The sequence below is a fragment of the Pangasianodon hypophthalmus genome, chromosome 29 (genome assembly GCF_027358585.1).
Source record: "Pangasianodon hypophthalmus isolate fPanHyp1 chromosome 29, fPanHyp1.pri, whole genome shotgun sequence".
NCBI lineage: Eukaryota > Metazoa > Chordata > Actinopteri > Siluriformes > Pangasiidae > Pangasianodon > Pangasianodon hypophthalmus.
The window spans coordinates 6,774,989-6,790,270 of record NC_069738.1 but is presented as its reverse complement, the minus strand read 5'-3'; the positions used below and the strand labels follow the sequence as shown (position 1 = coordinate 6,790,270).

The 15,282-nt window shown below is 38.9% G+C and overlaps 1 protein-coding gene across 2 annotated transcripts in view; it reads left to right on the top strand.

The window, feature by feature from the left end:
* Positions 1 to 344: 344 nt before the first annotated feature.
* The window catches only part of gabbr1b (gamma-aminobutyric acid (GABA) B receptor, 1b), a 109,040-nt gene continuing 94,102 nt past the window's right edge, over positions 345 to 15,282 (top strand). The window contains exons 1-2 of one of the 2 annotated variants that reach the window (XM_026942212.3): positions 345 to 640; positions 1,111 to 1,193. The gene's annotated coding sequence lies outside the window, so the exon portion shown is untranslated. Of the gene's footprint in view, positions 1,194 to 15,282 lie in introns of both variants that reach the window. The other variant, XM_026942211.3, reaches the window with a different exon arrangement.

The following is a 15,282-nucleotide window of genomic DNA, read 5'->3' as shown; positions in this document are numbered from 1 at the left end:
GCTTGACCACGCCCTCGCTGCTGTATATTACTATTGCAATTTCTTTGAATGAAAATCGATTGCGTAATATTATTTGATAAGATTAATTTCTCCAACTCGAAATTTACAGTGTACATGCATATTGTACGTGGTGGATCGTACCATGATGATGATAATAATAATAATAATAATAATATTAATAATAATAATATGAAAAAGTAGCTCTCTTGTCATAGAAGTGTGAGCAGCCCTGATGTAAGGGAACAGATCAGGTTGAGTTTTGACCCTTTTGGCTTTTCATACTCTATATAGGAAGAACCGTGTTACGTCTTTCTCACGGTGACGTCGAGAGAGAGAGAGGGAGAGAGAGGGAGAGAGAGAAGCAGGTACTGTGATGAGATCTGTCCGTCGTCGTCTGTGTGTGGAGCTCTGTCCGTTTTCCGCCAGATTAACACTCTTATATTTATTTACACTATTATGTGCGCGTGCTCGCGGCTCTCCTCTAGCAGACTGAACTGCAGTCGCATATCTGCATATTAGATCTTACTTTCATTTCTGGCAACATTATAAATTGCTCGACATTTGGTGGGTAATTTTTTCCCCCCCTTGCAAGTCCTAGGCGACGGAAACATGGCAATATAAACACAGGCGTATGGTATTTGTGAGTATATCTCCTCGTTTTTGGATACATCTAATTCCTATCCGAATTTCTAAATCTAAAAATAATAATATCTGATCTGATCTGATCTGATGTGATCTAAGTTGTCAGGTTTTTTTTTTTAAATCGAGCAATACGTTGAAGGGAAACACTGTTATTATTAATATTATTATTATTATTATTATTATTATTATTATTATTATTATTATTCTGTAACATATTGCACCTTATTTTGTTTTTATCCCACCAAATAATTTGACTGTTAATAATCTAAATATATAGATATATTTATGATCATAAACATAATGTGCAAATGATCTTGCAATGTTATTAATATTAATCGTATAGAAAGCAATTTTTTGGAAAAAAACAAAATCAGAGTGCCAGCTGTGAAGCTGAGAAGTTTTTTTTTTCCAGTCATTTTTAAAATCTTTTAATGCAAGAGCAAGAATTATTTTTCCGGCTTAATATAGACACACTGGATATATATACACACATAGCCTATACCAAGCTCTTCTCTGGGATCATCTCTATATACATCCAGTCCTAATACAAGGCAAGTACAATATTTTTTTTGCATTGAAGTTTCTATATATCATGACAATTTTGTAATAGTTCACATCAATACACTTGATTTGTTGAGACTTCATATATGCTCTGTAGGTGTGGTGTGATTGCTGGAACTGTCTCTTTTTTGGGCTGGACTGCAGTGCCTCCACTGTAAACGTGCCTCTGGGGGTGTCTTTTATATCTCTGTGATGTTTTTTTTTTTCCTGTGGTCTTACAGTGATCCACTGCTAGGTGTGCTGAACACCATCTAACATCTCCAGGCACAGCAGAATCCACATCCCACTCTAACATTACTTTTGATCTCCACTGCAGGGCGACTCTGTTATAGAGATTGATCATGGCTGGTGAGAGATGTCGACCTGAAGCAAGAAAAAAAAATTGTATGAATTTCTATGAAGTTTTTTTTCCCCCATCCCTTGCTGACTGAAATGAAATTGCATTTGATATTTGCCCGTTATTAGTATTTGCACATTGGCAGTTGGCTGTGGGTGATGGGACTTGCAGGCAGACGCTGTTGGAATACATTTGTATATACATTTTTTCCTTCATTGATTCAAATGCAGTGCTCCACACCAGTGTTTGCTTGGTGGATAGAAACGTGTGTAAAATTTCACAGCCACGTTGTACGCCCCTGGGCAACACTCCTGTAAGCACCTGTGGCATCCAGCCCTGTCCTTGTCCATGGTTCTGAAATGAACAGTATAGGCATTTGAAGCAGGAGAAAATGCAGTGATAAAGTACCAGAGAGGGGCTGTGAAACACTTGAAAAGTGGCACATCGTGCGCGCCAGCTGCCGATGGCACATTCCCATCAAACTGTGGCTATGTGTGTGAATGTGCTTGAGGCAGCAAATGCAAATCCAGCTTTTTTCCCCTTCACATCAGAAAGGAAGAATTGCTCATATTTGTGTTTGCTTCCAAGTATTCATAATTTGGCTACATGCACATGAGAGGTAATCACTATGATGTAAAATGTATTCATTTGAATCACTGCACCTGTTTCAGTATTTACAGTACACCTGTGCTGTTTCAAAACAGTGGGAAATATATTATTATTTAGAAACGTTATGTGAATTTTCCTTGTTATTGAGTGTTTGGCTCTCACTTTCCATGCTTCTCAGTGCCTCAGTCCCAGTGAAGGAGGCGTGGTCACTGTGCCTGTCAATACTGTTTAAGGAGGCGTACTATCTGTGCTTCAGTCCCAATTAAGGAGTTGTGGTCTCTGTGTCTTTGTTTCCAATGACAGAGGTATGGCCTCTACCTCAGTCCCAATGAAGGAAACATAATCTCTGTGCCTCAGTTCCAGTGAAGGAGGCGTGGCCTCTGTGCCTCAGTCCCAGTGAAGGAGGCGTGGCCTCTGTGCCTCAGTCCCAGTGAAGTAGGCGTGGCCTCCGTTTCTCGATCTCAGTGGTGGAAGCTTGACCTCTTTCTGTCAGTCCCAATGAAGGAGATGTGGCCTTTGTGCCTTGATCCCTGTGAAGGAGGTGTGGTCTCTGTGCCTCAATCCCAGTTAAAGGTTTTTGTGCCTCAATCTCAATGGTAGAGGCTTGACCTCTGTCTATCAGTCCCAGTGAAGTAGACATAGTCTCTGTGCCTCGATCCCAGTGAAGGAGGTGTGGCCTCTGTGCCTCCATCCTTGAAAGAGAAATTGAAATGATGAGAGAGGCTGAAAGAGGCTCTCACTGTGCCTCAATTCCTCCTCAATGGAGGCAGCTTGAACTATGTCCTTGTCAGTTCCAAGTAAGAAGGCGTGGCCTCTGTGTGTCAGTCAGAAGGCGTGGCCTCTGTGTCTCAGTTGACACAGGAGATGTGTCCCCCTATTCCTCAAAGCGAACAGTGTTTAATTTTTACACAATACTGAATCATATTGTATCACAATTCATTTCACTGCATGGCGTCTTACGGATCTCTAAATTGTATTAACATTGCAGATTTAAATCAAATTGATAGAGAGACATTGGTAGAGAGATACACAAACCTTGCAAAACACATAGCATTGCCGGAATGTGTGTGTTCAAACATATGGTTAAATGTTGGAGGGCAGTGTGCTTGGCTGAGACTACGTATATTCTTAGTAGTGTGCTTTGTTACCTGCTGTTACTCGGGAAGGCGTATGCACTTGGCTACATGTATGTCTATTAAGCGATGTCTGTTACAGTCTTCAGATATTCCTGCTACAGTGTTTTTAAGGGCACGCTCCGAGTGTCTCGGAGTGTAAACGGAGTTAATTAGCATTTGTGCACAGAACGTGTTTACTCATAAGCAAGACAAACCTCCTGGGACAAAGCAGCAAGCTAACAAAGTGTCTTAATTAGGGGATTAAGGAAAAACGTGTGTCCACTGTCTCTATGAGGGTGTGCTGACACGGCACCACAGATTTGATCAAGAGACTCAAACTGAAAATTCATTTTGTATACTCACACCCACCAGAGAGAGAGAGAAAGCGCGAGAGTGATGGCATTTCCATTTGCATTTATTCATTTGGCAGATGCTTTTATCCCAAGCGACTTACAATGAGGCAGAGCATAGAGGTGTTAAAGAGCCGACAGTGATACCGGGGCCGCAAGGTTAAATTTCGACCAAGTGACCAGAAACAAGAGTGAGATAGATGCATGAAAAACAGAAAGAGCTCTAATTAAATACACACACATGCACGAATACAACTAAATTCGAGGGTTGGAGTAAGCATGAGCACTCAGGAGTGTTATAAACACTCACAAAGCACATTATAGATGATGGAGTTTTAATACAGAGGAATATCCTGAGGACTATAGGTAATCAATCAGTAGTACCTAAAAACTGCTGCTGTAATCATAAAGACTGTCCTGCTCATCCCAGAACTCTTTTGCACAATATACTCATACTGAACATCATTTCAACACTCTTAGTACTGTTTGAGTTTATAGTAGAAGAGTAATGCTTTATAATCGCACTATTGTGTCACTCAGAAGAGGATGATTCTGCTTCCTATCATTTCTAATCAGGGAGTTTTTCTTTACCGCTGTTGCCTCAGGCTTGCTCATTAGGGATCTAAATATAAATCTACATCGAGATTTTTGTAAAGCTGCCTTGTGACACTGTCTACTGTTAAAAATTACTACACAAAAATATAATATATTTAAGCTGGTTTAACTTTTTAAGCGGTCTTTTAAGATTATTACTTGTCACACTGTATGGATCCCAATAAATTCACGGCCAAATTCTATAACAAACTTTGTGATAATGTGTGTTCTCCATGTAGAACCTCAACCAGTAGACCTGTGATAAAAGAACTACCTTCTGTTTACGTCAGTGAACATTCAGTCAATCACTGTGATTCGGACTTGTACAGAAAATGGGGTGGTGAAGTGGTAATAAGGATGTTTATTTTTTATTTTTTATTCTATTGATGGTGACATGTCGTAGCAGCACTCACACTCTAAGATTGTAAGACAAAATCTCTTACACTGCTTACAACTTTTTTCAACCATCTTTGGTCGTAAAGGCACTAAAGGCCACATTAGGTCTTCTAAGTCACATTAGGTCACATTAGGTCTTCTAAGACCACCACGACCAGCTTCAGATACCATATATGGCCAAAAGTTTGTGGACACCTGACCATCACACCCATATTCAATTCAATTCAATTTTATTTGTATAGCGCTTTTAAGAATGGACATTGTCACAAAGCAGCTTTACAGAAATAAATGGATTCACAAAAATATATTGTAAATATTTGAATTTATCACTGTGAATTTATCCCCGTATGTGATTCTTCCCCAAACTGTTGCCACAAAACTGGAAGCACACAATTCTCTAGAATGTCTTTGTATGCTGTAGCATTACAATTTTCTTTCACTGGAACTAAGAGGCCCAAACCTGCTCCAGGAATGGGATGTTCACCAAGAACATATGGGTGTGATGGTCAGGTGTGCACAAACCTTTGGCCAGTGACTCGGTCACTGGAGTGACTTGATTCAGTAAATAAATTTGGATACACTTCTTTGACTTGCAGATAATGAAATAAGAGTGTAGTCCAATAGTCTGATTACTAAGTGATAAAAAAAAATGCATAATGCAGTTGGCCTTCAGTGGAAACATCAAACATACTTTATCACTGAAACTAAAGCTAATAGACCTTAAATAAAAATTTAAAGTTATTTGAATACTATAATCTTATTCCATTCAATCACTAATAATTACACATATTATGCGCCATGAAGTCCATGATTTCATTCTTTCCTTCCCTGACACCATGCAATCAATCCACCTCGTTCAAAAAGACACACGGTATATGCGAAAGCGTGCTGAAGGAATGGCATTGCGTTTAACAGAGTCGTCCTTTCTGAGTGATTGGTCACTGAAGGAGGTCTGAGTGATGCTAATAAACTAGCCGGATAACTCGGGCCTCTACGGTTACACAGGAGCTGGAAATCCTCTCTCTGATGGACAGGCTAATCGACTCATTCCTCACCTCTCTGCTTTGAGTAAGTAAAGGCTATAGAGTCGTCACACCCTTACAAACTGCTCCTGATTGGCAGCCAGCAGGTAAATAGAGTCTCTGAATGACACTCAAGTCCAAGAAGAACGGACACCGATGAGTTCAGCGCTTCTCCTTCCATCCTTCTATGCTGTCTCACGGACAAAGACGCTCATAAAGGATAGCAGTGATTCCTTGTACTGATCTTGCTTTCTCTCACACATGCATTCACACACACTAGCTCTCCTTTTCCTTCTCATAGTTTCTAGCTGCGGCATAAATCATAAATATCCCACTGACACAAAGCATATTCGTAATATCCCACTGACTTCATGTTCCATGTCTATCATATGAAAATGATTCCAAACAGCATAATAATAGAGATATAATCACGTTTACAAGTCATACTGACCTCCTGTCTGGAGCTATTTGTGAGATTATGTAAGTAAACAGTGAAGCTCAGACAGTTCAACTACAAGTGCAGTTTATCTCGCTGAAATATTAGAGCAAAGAAGAATTTTATGAAGTGGCAGTTTATGTGTAAGGACAAATGTGATATTCCTGCATCTTTTTTTGTGTGTATTTTTACTGAAAATGCAATACAGTACTTTTTCTGTGGCATAATCATTCAGTGGGTGAGATGTATACAAGCAGGATGTGGAAAAAAATGCAGTGGTTATGATTTCACGTCTCACCTCACACCAGAGACACTGTTGATTTCTTGAGTAAAACCCTTAAACCTCATCAGCTTAGCTGTAAACTCTTAAAAGTAAAGGTTCAGTCCAAAAGCCTTAAGGGTTCTTTGGTTTGTCGCTCTGGGAGAAGGTTATATGCATAAATTTACAACACAGTGTTTCCCTGTCAGAGAGGTTTCCAAGTAGCTAAGTAAGGAATAAAATCTGACGAAAAAACACGAAGCAGAGTTGCTGTTATCACCTGGAAGTTGTGTGTCCCAAAGGGTTTTATTCCAAATATACCAGGGCAGTTTGCCAACAATGAAAGTTGTTTATTGATTAATGAATGTCACTTTGTACTTTTTATCTCTTTATAGTTACATTAATGTTGTGGACCATCCATGATACGTTAGTTCCTGTTATCACTTCCATTATAGCAGCTGAATACTGTTGTTCCTCATCAGCCTCTCTTTTATCTCTCTCTCTCTCTTTATGTTAATAAGACAGAAAAATTCATCATCACAAAAAAAAAATCTTGAAACTGGAAAGTGCAGTCATCTGTCCTGAGCTGTTACAAAGCACTGGAAACTCCTTTTATACATTTTAATTTCAAAAAAGTCTCCTTACAGGAGAGTCTTACTAGGTGCTACTATAGAACCAATGATCTATTAGAATGAGTGCATTAATATAAACCTGTGTTTATATTAGCAGCAGGAACTATTGTCAGAGCTGCTGTTATAGAAAATGAATCAACACCTTGTGACCAATCACAACTGCCCCATAGTATATGAACTCTTAACTGTCCAAAGAACCACTTTGGTGAGCCTGTTCTTGACTCATAGGAGTGGAACCCAATGTGGTCTTTTGCTGTTGTAGCCCATCCACCTCAAGGTTCGAAGTGTTGTGAGTTCTGAGATGCTTTTCTGCTCACCACGGTTGTAAAGAGTGGTGATTTGAGTTTCCTTAGTCTTCCTAGTCGGCCTTTCTCCTCTGACCTTTTTCTCACTGGAGGTTTTTTTCTGCACCATTCCGTGTAAGACACTGTTGTGTGAAAAAATCCCAGGAGTTTATGAAATACTCAAACAAGCCCATCTGGCACCAACAACCATGCCACGGTTAAAGTCACAGGGATCACATTTTCTCCCATATTGTTGTTTGATGTGAACATTAAGTGAAGCTCGTGACTTGTATCTGCATGATTTATGCATTGTGCTGCTGCCACATGATTGGCTGACTGCATAACTGCATGAACAAAAAGAGGTATAGGTGTTTCTATTAACGCAACCAGTGAGTGTAGATCTACTGTACTGCTTTCTTAAGGAGAATGTAGCATTAAATAACCTGTGGTGCGAAAATTACTGGGAAAGATACTCTCGTTCTCTTTTAGTCTGTGTGAGTCGTAACAGTTTGTGCTGTAGTGTTCGTCACCACCATCACCTAAAGACAAAAGGCTTTCGGGCAGCGATCATCATCCCGTTCAGCTCCTTTCTGTTTTTAAGAAAGGCCTCGTAATCTTTTAAACAGCTCTTTTTTATCCAGTATTAAATGTATCAGTGCTAACATGATTTCTAGTAATGTTTTATCCAGCATCATTCTCTCTCTCTCTCTCTCTCTCTCTCACTCTTTTTCTTTCAGACATGCATTTCCCCCCCCCACCCCACCCCCCCAAACTCACACTCCAAACTCCAAATTGTGAGAAGAAATTGCTTTCAGAATGAAAAGAAAAATATATATATTTCCATTCTGAGCAGTGAATATTGTCTGAGTGCATAACAGGAGTGTGTCTTTGTGTTTGAACCAAGGCCGCCTTCTCTCATCAGCAACAGCAACTCCGCAACGTGCTTCTATGGCTGACTGATTATATTCTCTTTTTCTGGAGAGGACCAAAAAAAATGGAAGGTGGTAGAAAATATGAAATTCAAAAGTCAATGGCGAGGAACAGCTGTAGTAGCAGAATTGATTGAAGTCCATCAGATGTGTTTGGAGTGCTCAGAGACGCAGGCTGGAGAAAACCTACTTCAGCCTGCCTGTTTCAGTGCTATAATTGATTTTTAGGCATGTGTCAGAACAATAGCATGTGCATGGGAACTAGGCCTGGAATTATATATCATATACGTCATAATAATCACAGTTTTCACTATGTTACAGCATGTGGCAGTCATATTTGTGTGGATGTTATACTTGATATAGAAATGGTTCAGGAGTGGACAAATCATAAATTAATTAGTTAGCCCACCTGACAAGTGAAAGCTGGCCATGTCTCATGTTTTGGTTGCCTGGAAACTGACTAGTGGTATAATGACGTATGATGAGTTAGTTAGCTAGTTACGTTTTCATTAATAAGGAAAATAAACAAATATATGATCATGTAGCACATTGTGTTTGCTACTTCGACAAAAAACTCATCTAGTCATTGGCCAGTGTTTCAGTTATGAGATGAGGCGTTCTGTCCTTGCATTACCTAAACATATATTATTAAGTCTTGCTAGTGTCTTTATTGTCTATCCATGTGTTTCAACTTGAGTTGAAAGATGAGGAGCGTGACAGCTTTCTGCTGGACTTCTTTCGGATATATTTCGTTTGCTGCAACTAGTATTATTTTGACAATTGATTGATCTATTGATTATTATTTTAATTAATTTCTTAGTTGGATTAAAAAAATACCAAAAATATTTATTTAAAAATATTTCTTTGCAGTGCCACATGTGTGCATGAGGCAAATAATATTCCAAAGCTGTGGGATTGACTCTTAGTTATCAATATCTGGAATCAGTGAATCAGCTCTTTTTGGGATCGACTAAGCTGTAAACTGAAAGCAGGATGGTGACTTGATGACACACAGCATTTATTAAAAATATATATTGTGTATGCTAAGAAACGCTGCACTACTGCCAAAAATTGTGTAATGCACATGCTTCATGACATGATTTGTGTTTTGAAGTGAGAAAATATTTGTCTCGTAGACTAGTCATTCATTTGAGACCATGTTTAATCATTTTCACCCCATCAGGTTGTCATACAAACTACCAACATTTTGGCCAAAGTAGCATGAGATCATGTTTTCTGACAGTGCGGGAAAGATCACCTAATATGACCATAAATGTGCAATAAATCTAATATTAAAAATAATTTTTGTGAAAATAAATAAGGAGTAGTTTTTTATTTTTCTGGGTGTTAGGCCGACTTGTCTGTTGGGCAACTATGAATAAAGAACTAATGAAAACATGAAATCCACTTGGCTCTCACACCAGGCTACTGATTTGTCCATCCCTGTGATTAATCATATAATTAATCCAGGTTTGTTTATCATAATCATACAAAATAATTAGTATTTGTCACAACCCCTAAGTAATTATTACCAAATATCACTCTTCATTAATGATTTACTGATTTCATTGATAATTTTACACAAAAAAAAATGTGAATTCAGGAAAAAAAATACTACTTGGCTTTATACTCATGCTTTGTTCAATATGTGCATTTCATTAGTATTCCCGGTCAGTGAGCCACGCTTGCCAGAGATGTGGTCTCTTATCAGAGCCTACACAGAGCCGCCAAGGTTTGTTCAGCATTATGCCTTCAAAATGGCAGATAATAGGTTTTATAACTCTGCAGTCGTGATTTATGACTGGCTGTTGTGTAATACATTGGTGCCACTGTGTCTCCGTCTTTTGGGTGAAAAAAAAACCTCCAGTCCCAGTTTTGTGCCTTTCAGATGCTGGATTTGGGGTTTTAAGGAATTTGATGTGGGTCAGGTAAGCTCGAACAGCGTTTACATCCCGAGCCGGATCTGTAAGCGGGAGCTGGTGGCAGAGCGTAAAAAAATGAAGGAACAGATGGAGATCAGCAGAGAGAGAGAGAGAGAGAGAGAGAGAGAGGGAGAGATGGAGATGGAGATGGAGAAGGAGGGGAGAGAGACTTAAAGAATGACAGTGTGTGAGTGAGAGAATTAGGGAGATTCTCAGGATTCAGTCAGGCTTAGAGAGAGTAGAGCAATAGCATTTCCAGACCCACTGGCTAGATGAATAGCGTCATCCATTGTAATAAATTGTTAATGGCCGTGCAAAGACCAGCATAAAGTGTGAGCATCACACTCATTACTTAGTTAAGCTACATTAGTCTCACCGGTTTATTTAAATGGGCAAGAACTGCATTTTAAGAGGCATTTAGTTCCTCCAGAACTGTCTTTCTTAGTATTGATGGGTGTAAATCAAAGCTATATGTTTCATAAGGTAATAAAGAATAGAAATGTTTACATGCTTTTATTTATATGCTTTCTACACAAGGGTGATACTAATTGTGACAATTACATTCACTCATCCAGTAGACACTTTTATTATACATGTGAGTTATGGGTATCACTCAAGGGCTCAACAGTGGGAGCCTTTTCAGTGCTGGGATTTGAGCTCATGACCTTTCCGATCAGTAGCCTGCTACTACTGATTAGGGGTGTGTAGCCCTAGTTCTGAGATACAGTGCAAATGAAATCTCAATACTGGATCAAAATATATCATTTAAAGCCCAATGGATGCATTTAAAGCCTCGAGGGCTTGGGATAAAACCTGTATTTTTGAACAACATAGACTGACAGTGAAAAGCTTTTGAACACATTATTACAGCAGCTGTAGTAAATTAACGGATGAAAAAAATATGAAACAAGTGTTCCATCAATCGCTAAATCTTTGTATTTAAGGACTTCTTCATCATCCACTCTCAAATTGTAATGAGACTGTAAATGAGTGTTTTATTAAAGACAAGTGCACTTGGGTGGTGAAGCACAGACCATAAGACTGGAAGTTATTTTAAGCCGAGATTTGCCATGATTTTAGGAGTGTTACGGAAGCTACAAGCTAAACACATCAAGCTACAGCTACTTAGGATTTTAATAAAGTAGGCTTTGATAAAGTATCTAGCTATACTCAAGCTACTAAGAAAAGGTAGCTAACAACATTGAAGTTATTTTTTTATTAAACTGATGTAATGCAGCGGAGACATTTTAATTTTATTGTGTAGCTAATTTTACTTTTCTATTTGTAAGAGGAAATCAGCAGTTAGCATTACTTAGCCGTAAAACATCATCATCATAAAAAAAAAAAAAACAACCAGATCACTCAGTTTGTTTCTGGAAATATTTAGCTAGTTAACATTAATGGGTATATGGTAATCAATCTGACACTGAATTATATAAATAAGCACATTTGGACATTTTATGCAATATGAAAAATAAGGCTTGTCATCATTGCTTGTTATTTAATTTGGCTGATGCTAGCTATTAGGCTAAATGACATTAATTAGAAGTATTGAACCTGCACATATATAGCATGCACATTGCAATTTGTTTGATTTAAAAATCAAACACTAGTTGTGTGAAAATGGGAAAAGTCGTAATAAAGCATTTTGTCACAGGTGTAAAATAGCTTGTTACTGGAAAAGCTACATTATTCTGAAAATAGCTCAGCTACTGCCATGCTATTAAAATATAGTTAAGTTAGTAGCATCACTACTTATCCCACTAACACTGGATATTAGGCAGTATTAATATCAACTCTAAGACAAATATATGGTGTGTGATATAAATGCCTATACAGCATTTTATAGTTAGAACTAGCTTTTATAATTCTACAATATTTAACGTGAACCCATTTCTTATATGTTCAACATGTTAATACACAGTGTTTTGACTAGCAGTGTGTTTTTCACGTGTTAATATGAAGACGTGATGACAAGGCTGTTTAAAGAAGCTAACAAATGAATACAATATGATTTAGAGCAGTTTAGATGCTGTGTGATACAGTACAATGTGAATGAGGATTGTGCAGCGGTGACGTGTCATTCATGAACGAGGCGACTCTTCGTACAGACTGTTTTAGCTGAGCGCTGGAAGCCAACTCGCACTTCTAACGAGCTATAATATATGCTTATGCTGAAATTTCATCAGTCTTCTGTATTAATGATTCTGCCTTTAATCGCATACAGTGCATCTAGTGAATCTTATCAACATCTGAGTTGTCTGGCACGGCATAGCGATTCAGAGAATGTGTATGTGTCAAGAGGCAAGAGGATCTGTCTGCACTGCTGCTTGTTATAATGATCTATTGTAGTGTATTGTACTGAGGAGATATATCAGCATAAATAGGCAAGAATCTTTGAATTCTACCTTTAATGGAAGTTAAATGCAGAAACAGAAGCACAATAATAATAATGTAGGATAGTTTGCTGCATTTGAGAATGCAAATATGTAGCACCTTGCAGATTTGACTTTAGATTTTATCTTCGTTAAACTGTTAGCAAGTAGATTTTCTAACAATTTAGGTGATAGACATGCAACGACCAAGAACTTTGGCAAGGAGCCATTTGGGAGTCGAAAGAGTCAGCTCTTATGGTGAGCTGAGTCAATTGCATGATTCACTGAAGAGAGCCAGATTTCCCATCACTATTTTGCAGGAATTTAAAAAAAAAAAAGAGTAGAGTGTACACCTCTTCTTGCTGAAACTGACAGGCACCGAGGCCACGCCTCCTTCCTGACTGATTCAGTCCTGATTTGAATCAGCATTGCTGTATTTGCAGATAGTAAGACCAAAAGAGTTGACTCTCTCTACTCCCCTAAATAGTTATTCCTTACAGTTGGTTTATTTTGGATGCGGCCTGTCTCTCACATTCATCGTCCTCAAATGTGAAGACTCTGCGTTCTTCTCCATTTACTTGCACAGTCTAGTGGTGTGGGTTTATTAGGGTTATTGTGCCTCCTCAGCCTTTGGTCCATTGACACTCATGTCAGATGTTAGTGTTTGAGTCCAGACACGATGCTTATTGTAACAGCTGCCTTGGAGGCATTTCAAATTGTGGCCTATTCAAGGGGACATCATTTGAGATGCGACCACTCTAAAGGCTCATTATCAATAGCTGCTGGTGTAATTTTATCCCAGATTTCTTGGCTTGAGTTTGCAGTGTGTTCTGAGTGGGTAGTTGTGCCATGTTTTGTGTGTGTGTGTGTGTGTGTGTGTGTGTGTGTGTGTGCTTTAAATTACAGTTCCTGTAAAGCTGGGCTACTCAACTTGTACACTGCAAGCCATTTTTTGTGGCCCTCTGCCAGCATCAGTATCATAGCAGTTAATCATAAACATGGTGGTAATAATTCTGACCTATTTGTGATCTATTAAAATAGTTGTGGGGATATTTTATGAATAATGTCTATGCATATCTTCTGCTACCACTATGCCAGCACTATATATTGGTCTTATAATGTACATGGCCACTGGGAATTAATTTCCCTTGAGATGAGAGGAGCTCTACATAGAAGCTTGTTAACTATCTAAAGTCGCCTAGTCCTGCTGTAGAGCCCCAGCTTTTGTTTGCTCCTTATTTTCTTCGCCATAATAGCACTGATAGCAGTGCTGGAGTGTGTAATACAGGCTGTAAATGCCATACTTATTCCTTTGTGTAGATGCTCAGATGCTCTCTTTCTTTCCACACTAAGTGCATTGACATAAAGTGTGTAGATTTTGACCAGATTATTCAAGTGGTCATGTAGGCAGCATAGTTGTGATGCCTTAAATCAGATTAAAGGCCTAATCAGATTTCCAGAAATTCACTTAGGATGCCTAGATTGTAACCCAGTAATTAGGTTATTCAGCATTAACACTGTTAATCTGATATTGTTTGTTCTTCAACATCTGTGTACGTAAACATGTAGGGAAGATTGGAACAGCTGTCCTGGTGAAGTGAATGTGTCAGTGACATGACAATCTGCAGGGTCCAAGCATCCTTAGAAAGCATGGCCCCCTTTGGCCAGTTCTTGCAAAATTACACAAAACAATGAAGAGGCCATAGATGAGCATACTGTTCATGTTTTGTATCCCTGTGAAATGCATGCTGAAAGCTGCTTGGCTGATGGCAGCCATGTTTTTAATTAACTTTTTAATTCATCATTAAATTTATATTATTTAATTGACAGATGCTTTTATCCAAAACAACTTACAACTGAGCTGAGCAGATGAGGGCTTATAGCCTTACTCAAGGACCCAACAGTAGCAGCTTGGCTTTACCAGGATTCAAACTCACAGCTTTCCAGTCAGTAGTCCTGACTGGCCCACAGAAACCCAATTACAGATTAGCCCAATAATGCAGAAGTGAACTTCAAGAAATAGTAATAATAGCTAGAAGAAGAAGAAAAAGAAAAAAATCCTTGCAAAAAGTATAGCGCTCCACCACCTGTTGCTGCTTGGACCCCAAAATATAGAGCAGGAAGAATTTTGTGTCACGTTCCTTCTTATGAATTGGGTTTATTGGTTTATTGCTTCATGAGTCTGTACAAAGAATTCTGACTGCCTTACACCGTGTACTATTACTTTCAGTATGTGCACATAAACATGTTGAAATACTAATTTGCGAAACTGTTACCACATTATTTTGTACGTGTAAACATCCTGAGTGCGGTGTGTATGTGTGTGTATATGTGTGTGCCTTGCCGAGGCCTCTCCCCTTGGGGATTGGATGGAGGTAGTTTACACTCCGCAGGTCTTTTTAACTCTAGCTGCGGAGGAGATTAAGGCTTCAATTCACACCTGGCCTGCAGGCTCTTCACTCCTTCGCCAAGGGGCTTTGAAGGGTTGCAAAGGCCCTACAAACGATCGCCCGCAGAAAAATGAGTGTGTGAACTGGAGAGCTCCTCGTTCCCTCTCACTCAAACACACATTGACTCAGCAGGAGCAGGTACAGCAAGAGGAGTAGAACTCCTGTACACAGCAGCTCCACAGATCCGGCATCACTGGTCATTTTTTCCCTAGCGCAGCACAGTCATGGACTGTGACTGAAAAATGAGATATAACTGGTATATAACTGGTGTGAGTGAAAAGTGAGGTGAGGATTTAAATGAGGATCAGTCCTCCTATACACACCTGAATTGAATATACACAACCTAAAGCCCTCTATGGTATTGCTATT